Source organism: Pseudopipra pipra, chromosome 3, assembly GCF_036250125.1.
Source record: "Pseudopipra pipra isolate bDixPip1 chromosome 3, bDixPip1.hap1, whole genome shotgun sequence".
Taxonomy (NCBI): Eukaryota; Metazoa; Chordata; class Aves; order Passeriformes; family Pipridae; genus Pseudopipra; species Pseudopipra pipra.
The window spans coordinates 91128116-91140393 of NC_087551.1; the positions used below are offsets into that span (position 1 = coordinate 91128116).

A 12278-nucleotide genomic window follows, 5' to 3' on the forward strand; every position below is an offset into this window, starting at 1 on the left:
GGAAAAAGTAGATCTTGGGATCTTTCAGTTAAACTCAAATCCAAATTTTTTTGGTGTAAGCTTGAAGTAAAAGGGAGATCTGGTTGTGCCAAAACTTAGTAAAGCCCACATGCTGTGGTCACAAGAATGTGGAACATATTACATATCTGAAATTTGCATCAGGATATTGCAAACAAGATCAATAATTATTTATTCACATACAGTAGCAAGACTGGGGCTAGTAGAGACTATGGTTTCCTTTAATATATTTATCAAAACGTAGGGGGGGGTTCAATGCAGTTTAGCTGTAACATCTTACAAAGTCAAATTTTATTGTCTTGTTGCTTTTAAGTAAGGGTAGCTTCTCTTAGTATAAATTCTTTCCCCCCCTGCTTGCAACGGAAATAGAGAAGACTTACAGAGGGCAGCCTGGTAAACACAGAGACAGAATATTTCCACTGTGATCTGCACAAAGAAGTTCCTAAGTTGTGTGTATGTTTCCCCATTGTGCTTTTGCTTTTATTGGTGCTAGTTAGTTCCAAATTTCTTGTCTTACTTTCCTCCTTATGGGCGTGGACACAGATTTAGTATTTATGTCTACATCGACGTGATCTCAGCCTGACAGTACTTATGGAAAGCTGGAAGATTTATTGGCAGAAAAGAGCCTGTTGGAAAAAAATCTGGGTAGTGGTAATTGGAGAGTGAGTCAGTGTCTGGAGTCCATCTGTGCTTCCTACACAATCCTGACTAGGGCTGAGTTACTCAGATTTCTTCAACTATCTGGAACTGGCTTATTTAAAAAAAAAATAAATTAGACTTTATGCGTGCTGGATAAATCTTTGGCTGAGACCATTTGTATAAAGGCAGCAAATTATCTTTCTTTCTTCTTATTGTTGTTAGTATTGCAGTGCTGTGCAAGAGCCATACTCTTATAGAAGCAATTCAATATACACACATAAACCAGCATGTCTGAAGGATTGTGTGGCATAAATAGCTCAAAATGCACCAAAAATAGTTTGATATGCCATCAGTTCTGTGACTAATATTATAAAAACACCTACATCCTGACCCTGGGAGGCAAAGTATTGCTATTTCTTATTCCACACGTTTACAGCGGTAGAAGCGTAAGAGGCACAGGATTGGTTCCTAGTTGGTGTTATTTTAATTAGCAGGTTGTATTACAAGGCTTGCTTCATCAACATTCCAAACATTGAAGTTCTAACCTACATTATTTTAAGGAAAAGGGCATTTCAATATCTTTAGAGAATATTGTCAAACTATGTACTGAATTTAAAGCAGATCTTATAAAACTAAGGTTTTAAAAATCCATCATTTTTATCTCTGTTACTATACTAATAAAAAGTTACTTCCAGTGAAATGTTCTTCACATATTGCAGCAAGAACCTCAAAGCATTACAGGGGATATTTGTTACTTAATTTTATTGCCAAGACTGAAAGAAAAAACCCAAAGAATAAATTGATTGTGAGTCATTCACATTTTTTCATTTCTTTGCACTTTAATAATTCCTGACAGTTTAGAAACACAATGAAGGATTTTTTGGGTTTTTTACATAGGATTCATGAAAACAAACATTTAAAACAAAAGAAGTAGTACAGACAAGCTATTACAATTTTGGACAACAGACACAGAGAACAGGATGGTAACAGTACTACATGAGCCACAAAAAAAGTCAGGATTGAAATTTATGAAAAAAATCTATCAAGCACTGGGAGTCTTATTTAAAAGAGAAAAAGCCTTTGACTGTCAACTGGAAGAACATTTTGAGGCAACATTCACATATTCAGGCTAAACTTTTGCCTTTAGTATGATACCTAAAACAGTTCCAGTTCATATTAAAACATGACCTGGTTGACCAGTTTCTTTTCTCCATTTTTGGCTTATTCCTTGCAATTAGAATTGTAGATAAGTAGCCCAAAATTTCAGGAGAGCAAAACCTTACAAGATAGTGTCTTGTATTTGTTATAGGTTTTATAACACTGGTATTTATAACACAAGTATTTATATTTCTGGAGTTTTAGATCAACTAGAGAATTTAAATAAAGTAAAAACAGAAGGGAAAAGATAACCAGACATGCTATCCTTTCCTCTCTGCCCCTATTACTCCACACAGATGTTTCAAAACTATTCCTTCCAGCTCTGTGTAAATATAAAGCTAGCAGTGCCTGCAGTGGTGTAGAAAGCTGGATTTCTGAGTAGCTTTTTTTCAGATGGGAATGGAGAATGACCCACTCAGTCTGCAGGAACAGGTCACTGGAAAAAGATCTCCCTGAAGTATCAGGGACCTGGAATAATTCCTACACTCTCTATGGCATTAGAAGTACAGCACTTATTCTATGCTTAGGAAAATATATACAATTTGCATTTTTATGGATCATCATTTTTTCTTTCCCCTAGCATGCCTGCAATCCTCTTCTCTATTTCACACACAGCCTCACCCTCTTCCCCATTGGTGTTTCCTAGGTCCTCCTTTTCTTCCTCAGTGCCTGAAGATCATAGTGCATGTGCTGTGCATAGCCTGGACATTGATTCCCAGGTAGTGGCTATCAAAAGTGACAGATAATTTCAGTTGTCTTGCCTCCGGTGAACATACATCTGCGTCTCTTTCTTCTACTTAGCTATCAATTTTCAGAGATGTTGAATGTTTATCATCTCCAAGATGTTTATCTACTCATATTACTTGGAATTTACCATTACCAGCTGACAACTCAAACAGAAAATTCTTCTGCTGCTGTTGCATTAGCAATAGTCTGCAAACACAGCTAGCAGAGGTCAACTGTGTGGACACTATTTACCACTCAAATAGTGGGTTCCTGTCTTCATCACAAAATATTGCACGGAATGGGGACAATGCTGGGAGCTGATACAGTACCTATCTTGCAAACTCCTAGCACATTGTCATGATACTTCTTTCTCAGTTCTCTTGTACGTCTTACAGAAGTGTGACAGAATGATTCACGGACTTCTGCCTTGATGGACAGAAATCACTTTATTCCCCATGATCCAGGGGTTTTATATCACTCACTTCCCACTGGGAGTGGTTAGGCAAATCAAAGCAGAACACAGCTGCAAGTCACACATCAATCACTCTCACAGGCTGGCCTGTCCCAACCAGACATCACACACACACAGACCTTGGAGTTTCAAGTTACCCATTTTTCACACCCCCGAAAGGTGAATTGCAAACTGGAGAGCTCAGCTTGTCCCTGGGCAGTAAATCACAGCTTAGAGAAAACAATACAAGGTCATCTAGATATTCCTCAGGCCTTTCTCGTTCTCATGCTGGCTTGCTACACAGAAGGTATTTTTTTGTAAGGTCCTTAAGAATTATGACTATCAGAATTCGGTTCTATAGAACTTCTGAACAGTTTATCCTCTTAATTTGCTTATCCACATCTATTTAGCAGTTTCATCCAAGACATCCCAGCTATCTCAGAATAGTGCAGATTTTGCTAATCTGAAGGCAGTGCTCAAGCAAATTGTAAAGTCTACAAAAATTTGTAGGGCTAAGGGTTGGACTCAGTGATCCTTGTGGTTCCCTTCCAACACAGCATATTCTGTGATTCTGTGACCCGTATGTTCTAGCCTGGAATTTTCCAGGGCTCATAGCAAAAGCCTATCCTGATTTTCTTTAAGGTATTTCCTGCATTTCTGTTATATTGATAGGAAAATAATAAATAGTATCTCCTGATTGTAGGGAGGCAAAGAGGAAAGTGAGATTTCACATCCAAATAAAGAGGATCAAATGGTTCTGAAACTCTCTGACTGAGAAACAAGGGAGTTTCCTGGATGTGAGCCAGGGCTAACTTGATCCACTTGATCCACTTGGTCAGTGGCTTCTCATAGGCATCATTTTTGCATCACCGTAGTTATTCTATCTTGAAGGTAGTAACTTTAACTCCTACAAATTCACCCACGAAGGAAAGCGTTTAATGACTGGGTCCTTTTTCTAAGTGCCGAAACACGTCCTCTTGACATTTTTGTTTCAAAAAAAGTTTGAGCTATGTGATGTGTTAGGAGAGAAATCAGTTTTGTATATTTTTCAAATGCAAAAGAGAGGAGCTCTAAAAGGAAAGTCAACATAATAAATAGGAAAAATAAAAAATAACTCCTACTGATGCTAAGGTGACTGATAACCAGTCACTAGACAAAGAGCCTTGGCACTGGAAGAAATATAAAGATATTAAAGTAGAAAATATAAATCTAAAGTGAGAGGACCACTGTACACTACCCCATAACTGGGACAGTGGATTAAAGTGCCAATATTCTTTCATTGCAAACATCACCATCTTTCTACAAATGAAGTAAGATTAGATTGTTTTCCATCTGTAATGTTGATAAGTGAAATATTGAACAATTTGGTGAAAAACATCAGCAGGCATTGTTCCATCTTTTACAATCACTTTCTACCCCTGCCTGCTCACTAACATCAGGACAATGCAGAGCACATGTGTGTTGTCTTTTTACACAGATATATGCATCTGTACAAAGTGCAGGAGCTGCAAATACAGGAGCAGCCCAAGCATCTACTTAATGCAATCTGGTTTTGACAGTGATCAGTTCCAGATGCTGAAAAGGAAATTTCCACAGAAACCACAAGATAAGTAGTCATGGAAGAACTGATACATAAGGACAGTTTCTTCTCAACTTGACTTTGTAGCTGGTTCATTCCCTGAAGAATGGCATCTTATGCCCTTTCCAATTTCACTCTCTCCTATCACCTCAGTAATGTATATGCAGTTTAGTGAAGCCTCTGTACCCTGCTGCAAGCTCCCTCATCACCAGGGCTTTATCAGTCTGTGCACCAGAACCCATAGGCCAACTCTGACACCACAGCTGCACAGCCTCTGCTTAGACTGTCAAAAACCAGCTGTGAGTCTGTACAGAGACATGGAAAATAAATAGTACAGGTACTGGTGTGACAGGATTGTTAGCAGCTCAAGGATTCACTGGCACAGTGAGGTATATAATTCTAAATTAAAACAGAGAGGAAGGCTGCTTGGCCCAGGCACTATTCAGGACCTACCCAGTCACATCACCAGTGTCATGAGTGTTGGTGGAGCTACACATGCCCAAACAAACTAACTCAAAATAAGAACCATAACAACTGATGTACACTTATTTCAGAAACCTGCTGGACTCTTAACCTCAGTATTATCGAGCAATCAAATCCACGGGTCATGTATTTTATAAAACACTCGTGATAATTATGGAAGCTGGGAGAAATTACACATTTCTAGATCTGTGCTGCAGATACCCAACTGAAGCAAATCCTTTTCAACATGCTGTTTTTAATCTGTGCAAAACTAGCTAATTCCTACCACCTAGTTTGCTCATATTGCAGTGATTTAACCCTTGGCATTTTCAGCAGATTCACCACAGGTCATCAGTTGCAACATTTGTTCATTTCATAGTAGATAGTTCACTTCAGAGTCGATTGCCCGCAACCCTGCCTATTTTGTTTTTACAAGCATTTTTGTTCTGTTACACTGGACAAAGCAGTCAGCAGGATAATATTTCATGAGGTCATCTTTTGAAGTAGTATTTTTTTTTGCAGTAGTAATGAGAATTTCCACAACAGAATATTGTTGCTAATTATTTTCTCTCACCTAATTAAACCATCTAAAGTTTAAGTGTCTAATTTAAGATAATTTATTTGGCTGCCTCAGTGGTTACTGCAGAGAGAGAGTCTCAGAAAGCAAAAGATCTCCAGTATATTTTTGATACTTATATTATCCCAAGATGAGTCACCCCCCAGAAGTCCTCTCTCTTTCTGCTGAGTACAGAGGTAGTCAAAATGACAAATTTAAAATAGATGCCCACCCTTGCTTTTATGCAGTGTACATACTAAATTCTCTGCAGATGGACTGCAAAGAAACAGCATTACATAGACACAGCTTTAAATCACAGTTAACTGTCATGAATAAGTGGTTTAGATGACTTAAAGGATCACCATCAGAGGTATTAGCAAAAGAGGTTTAATATAAATTGGCAAAAGCACGACTTAAAGGTTGGTGGCAAGTTTCACTCTATTACTTCCTACATAGATGAAGCACACAAAGGGAAATCAGATTAGAATCCATCCAGAATTATTTACATGGAGACCAGGGACAAAAAAGGGTAAGGGTGCAAAGGAGTGAGGGGGATTCTCTCACAAAGTCACAAGGCTCAAAGTGGACTCCTTACTTTCTAAATTCCTGATGGAGCCAAGGTGCAGCTGAGTCCAGACTTCGCCTCAGACTTGGTCAACAGGTTATATCTAAAGGGCTTAACAGCCCTTAATCATTGACTAATTTAACACTTAAGAAATGATACAATAGGATTTACTACAAGCACAGCAGTAACTTAACTATAGATCTGAGACTACAACATTCACACTACACTTGCTAAAGGGCATTTAAATCAGTTAACACATGCAAACACAGTATTTACACAGGTACCTGTTAAAAATTCTCCTCAAGTTTGGTGAAACACATCAAATGACTTGGCATTTCTCAGCGGGTAAGGGTTGAGCCTCAAGGAGTTGGGGATGGGTATCAATCCAGGCCTCATCATCAGCTTTCAGCAACATTCCTCCAAGTATCTTAAGAGTTGGCGAGCTCGGAGAGGCATCCCACACACAGGGAGATGCTGCAGCCCTCACTTAGGACCACAGTTTATAGGGTCACAAAAGCTTTGGCTTTAGTCATCTGTCACTCTCCATCCTGGACACAATTCCCATCCAAGATGGTAATTACTGAATTTTCCTCAGTAACAATAATATTGTTCCACTTGGGCTATGATTCAGACAAAATAATGTTCCAAGGCTATTTGTTAGAAAACAGAAGTTTCTAAGGCAACAGAAGTTCCTGGGAACAGACAGTGTTTCTGATAAGCGCAAGAGGACTTTAACTGCCCAAGGTTAAGCCCATTAATCAAGGCTGAGGCCTAACAAGAATTCATAAGTTGCAGGGCGGCCCAGGAAGGAGGGGGGATGCACCACCACAGGTGAGACATTATTTCAGAAATTTAGGAAGCAAGCTCAGATTTTCTACTCCATATCAAACCCCAGGTCTCTGTCTTTTGCATTGTTATGATGAAGTTGAATGAAGTTTCACAGAATTTGGTGAGCACAATGAGTCTTTCCCAGCCTGTTCAGCTCAAGGTATTTCAGTTTCTTTTGTGGGTTTTTTTGGGAGGAGGTTAGGGTTGGAATTTCAGTAAGAGCCATCATCACCAAAAGCCCAGACCACAAGTGAGGCCATAAATATGTTTTTGCAGCTGGTCATCATATTTAAGAAGGATACAGAAAAATTGGAGAGCGTAACAAGTATAATCAAAGATCCAACATTAAAAATATATAGTAAAGTGGTGTTGTTTAGCTTAATAAAGGGAAGACTGGAAGGGAAGGGTTGGAACTTGACAATTTTCAAAAACCATCACAGAGGAAAAGCAATGATCACAGCAAGGAAAATTTCAGGGTAGACATCAGGAAAAACCTTCTCAGACTAAAGAATTGCCTGGGGAAACTTGCCAAGTTTTTATTTCTAGAGCTTATTAAAACCAAGATAAATGTCTATCAGGAATGATGTAGGCATAGGTGCTCTGTCCTAGGGAAATATAAATAGAACAAATACATCCTTCCTGTATAGATCTTTCATTATCTGAATTATTTTTTAAGAAATTTATTTTATTTCACTGTTTCTTATGGCTTTCTTATAAGAAATGGGCTGACTGGAACCTCATGAAGTTCAAAAAAGGCAAGTGCAAAGTCCTGCACCTGGGGAAGAACAACCCCAGACACCAGTACCTGCTGGGGTCACCCATCTGGGAAGCTGCTTTGAAAAAAGAACCTGGGTGTCCTAGTGGACATGAAGTTGATCATGAGCCAGCAGTATGTCCATGCCATAAAAGTGGCTCCCATTATCCTGATCTGCATTAGGAGGAATGCTGCCAGTAGGTAGAGGGGGGTAATCCTTCCCCTCTACTTGGCACTAGTGGGGCCACACCTGAAGTACTGTCTCTATTCTGGGCTACCCAGTACATGAGAGAGATGGACATACTGGAGAGAGACCAGCATAGGGCCTTGAAAATGATCGAGGGACTGGAGCATCTTTCATGTGAGGAAAGACTGGGCGAGTTGGGACTGTTCAGCCTGGATAAGAAAAGGCTCAGGAGGATCTTACAAATGCATATAAATACCCGAAGGGAGGACAGAGCCAGGTTCTTTTCAGGAGTGACAAGTGATGGAACCAGAGGAATTGTGGGCACAAACTGAAAAAAAGGAGGTCCCTTCAGGATGCACCAGGAAACAGTATTTCACTGTGAGGGTGAGTGAGTGCTGGCACAGGTTGCTCAGCCATACTGTAATCCTGTAATCAATGGGGGCAGTAAGCAGACCCACAGAACAATTCTGAATATTTCGGGAATTGCTCTTCTCCCATACGTCTGTCTTTTCCTGACACCTGTACAAAGAGTACCCGGGTTAGGTGTCCACGTTTTGGGCAGGAGGGGATAAATCTGGGTCAAGGGCTGAAAAACACGGATAGCAGACATCTCCTCGGAGGCAAGGTCCCTGCTTAGCTTCCACTGACCTCCCTTGGAATTAGTGGTGTTTATCAGCCCACTGAATAAAGGTTGTTTTGTTTTTTTTTCCTGACATAATTTAAGCTTCTCCATAAAGAGGTGTAAAACACAGCCTCTCAGATCATTAAAATTATGGTCTTTACTTCTCTAGCATATGGCAGAGAAGAAAATCCTAAAGTAAATGATTGAACATTGTGTTATAATCCTCATAATGTTTAAGTAAGGCAAAGACTGTCTCACACAACCCTCATTTTTACCAGTCCTCAGTTTACTTAAACATTAGGGAGGCTATAACAAAACCTTCATTCACTGACACTATGAAACATAATAAAAAGGAGATTGCCAATGAAATAACTGTACTGGAATGCTTGTAATACCTTTGTGCATTTCTGTAATCTTTTTGGTCTTTTTCCAATTGATATTTACATTTGATAATCTGAATCTTCTTTAACCAAATACATAAACTCTGTTTTAAACCTTTTATCAGAAGCAAGAGTCAAAGCAAGAGTTAATGTTAAAAAAGAGATTTTCAGATTTTGTATTTTTCCTTCTGTTTTGTTATACTGAAAATCAAACTTTCCTAACTGATTTGAACAATCCCATCCAAGTTAAGCTTACCTACACCGCTTTCCTAATTCCACTGCCTGCACAATAATGTCTTTGTTTTAATCTATCATATAAATGCAAATAATTGATTTTTTTTCTTTACAGGCATGCCACAATCTGCCCTTACTTCCTTAAACTATTTCTAATGCATTTACTGGTCTTTAAAGTGATGTAAGTATCTCATTTCAGATGTCAAAGAGCCTTCTTTACATCTAATGATTGTGAAAAGACAGTTAGTATTGTTAATTATTACATTTAGTGGGTGGTGTCTAAGTGATGAACAAGAATATGCACTTTGGAAACACAAGGAGGTTACCAAGGAAGATTGATATAACCTGAAGTTATCAAATATCAGTATACAGACATGAAAATAAACAGCAGAAAATTATTGTGACTGCAAGATAAAATAACCAAGTTCTAAGTCTAACATAACAACCAAAAAAAATCTTTTCTATATTCTACACATGAAATTTCAAGATAATCAATACTCTTTGTGCCACAGCATCTCCCCACACAACATTTCTTCTCTGTGGTGACCAGTGACAGGACCCGAGGGAATGGCCTGAAATTGCGCCAGCAGAGGTTTAGGTTGGATATTAGAAAAAGATTCTTCACTAGGTGGTTGGGCAGTAGAACAGGCTCCCCAGGGAAGTGGTCATACCACCAAGACTGACAGAGTTCAAGAAATGTTTGGATGACACTCTAAGGCACATGGTGAGACTCTTGGGGATGGTCCTGTGCAGGCCAGGAGTTGGACTTGATGATGTCCCTTCCAACAGGGCATATTCTATGATTCTCTTTTACTCTCTTTTAAAAGACTTACCATTGCCATTGGCTATAAAAGCCAGCCAAATGAAGTGCTTCATTATATGTGTCTTAATTAAGCTAGGAAGAACATTTAATAGATATTTTTTAATTTTTTAATTTTCTCCTGCCACGCTACAATAAAAATACACTCTTTAATCTACCAGTCACCTTTTTAAAACATCATAAAATGACAAAGAGATATATTGGGCTCTTGACCTTTGCCATTTGGATAGTACATTTCATTTCTTTTTCTTCTTTCAGGGGTGAGGAGATATTCAGTATAACATTTGTTAAGTTGCCCATTTAAAAGTCTTTCCTGAAGAATAGATTTTTGAGATTTTATTTATGGAGCTTAATATGTCTTTGCTTTACTACGAAAGGCTGTACTGCAGCAAAGCTCTGAAAGGCAAACCTGAAGGTAGATTAGTTATCCCTACTGTTCAGACTTTCCAAACCAACACTGGCACTTAATTATGGGGGTGCACAGCTGGTCTGTTGGCTCCCTACCCTCCTTGGATGAAGATATCGACCTGGCAAACTTTCAAGTGTATCCTTGAGATAAAGAAGTCATGTATGCAGCCCTAAAGAAGGAACAAAGAGAAACTGTAAAGTAATTAAGTCCAGGATGTGGGAACCACAGAATAGTCTTGAACATTGCCAAGTGTCTCAAGCATAGAAGGTAGCCAATAAAAATGCTGTTGCTTGCTTGCCTAAATAAGGTTGCTATTTGCTGCTAAGAAAGGATATAAAAAGGAAATGAGAATAATAAAGTCAGACGTGTATTCTGCTCTTAACTAGACTGCTTGTGTCTTTCTTGACCGTCACAACAACTCAACAGCGACACTTAATGAGTTTAATTAGGAGGAGGAAAGCTTGAAAAGCAATCCAGTAAGAAAACCAAAACCCTCAGTACACTCTGGGAGCAAGAGTGTATGGAATGGAGGGGGGAACAAACACAAGGCTTTTATTTTATCACCAGATCCCCATAGGACAGATACTTCTTGCATGCTGTGTCATAAGATGGGAGTTTAGTGTAACAATGGGGTCTCAGAATACAGCCTGAGTCAAAAACAGGTTCTTTCCACTTTCTGACAGCAGAATTTACAAGAGTGAATGCGCCAGTAGTGGAGATAAGCAATATCATCTGGGTGCTGTGCTCCTGTGGACTTAGGAACAGTTAAGAAGCACAGTGTATCCACAAAAGAACAATACCGTTAAGAGGAATAGACTTGGAATCTGGATCTGCTGATACTCTTGTTTACAAACCCCCACGTTCTCAAAATAAAGAAATCTCATCTCTAATCTAGAAAAATAACCATATGCTTGTCTAAATACAATTTCTAACCCAACTGATATCAGAGTAGGGATTACTTTTTCAGCCCACATTATTTTTACAAGTCAGTCATTGGTGGTTTTCCACATATTAGTTACAGCCTCCTCTGAAGCTATGGCCTGCTTATTTAGAAGCAGCTCAGTGATTCATTGTGCTGCTAGGAAGTGAAGTGTGAGCTGTATCAATTTCAACAGAGTTGCTGGCAGAGAAAGTCAAACCCTTTGCTGACAGGAGCTATAGACAACACCCTTGTGCAAGGCAAGCTGCAGTTACTGGGCCTCCCAGTGAACAGTTATGCAGTAATTTCATCCTCTTTTCAGGAACATTTTAGTTGACATTAATTTTATCAGTGTCTATTTTCCATGGAAAGTTTAAGTTATATAGCTGACTGCAGCAGGCATGAGCTCTGTCACCCAAAACCTTTGTTGGATAATAGACCTTCCTGGCCTCAGGGGACCCTGCCCCTGGCTTCTACCCAGTGGAGGACATAAAGGGTACTGTCCCATCACAGCACCAGCTATGCTTTGTGTTTTGGGTCAAGATGAGGTCTGTGATGCGAAACTCTACCCGTCTGCCCTATTCTATGGGATGTTGATGGTCCTTAACTAGCCCTGCATGGCTGAAACTCTGCCAGCTTCAGTGGCAGCAGGCACAGCAAGGGCAAATTAGAAGCCAAGGGGCAGTGACGGGCATGGCCCCTTTATACAGAATATGGTGATATAGTCAGGAGGCAAATGCCAATCAGGTGATAAAGAAACAGAAAATGCGCTAAAAACTTACACAGTACAAGGGTGCAAAGGGTGAAGAGTTAAGCTCTCATACCACAGCCCACTCTTTTCATCACGCTATATGAGCTGTCTGCCTTCAAGGACAGTAAGACAAGGACAGTAAGCACCATGTGCCCTTGCAGTCATCATCTGGTGAGCTTCCAACCTCATATAAAGCACAAGGCAGCATCTTGGCAGTTCT

General features: G+C 39.4%; 2 protein-coding genes across 2 annotated transcripts in view; one reads left to right on the plus strand and one right to left on the minus strand.

Moving 5' to 3' along the window:
* Nucleotides 1-6693, minus strand: part of PRIM2 (DNA primase subunit 2) — a 109128-nt gene extending 102435 nt beyond the window's left edge. The window contains exon 1 of the mRNA XM_064650295.1: nucleotides 6439-6693. The gene's annotated coding sequence lies outside the window, so the exon portion shown is untranslated. The remainder of the gene's footprint in view (nucleotides 1-6438) is intronic.
* Nucleotides 1-12278, plus strand: part of KHDRBS2 (KH RNA binding domain containing, signal transduction associated 2) — a 735331-nt gene that overhangs the window by 706448 nt on the left and 16605 nt on the right. The window lies entirely within an intron of this gene.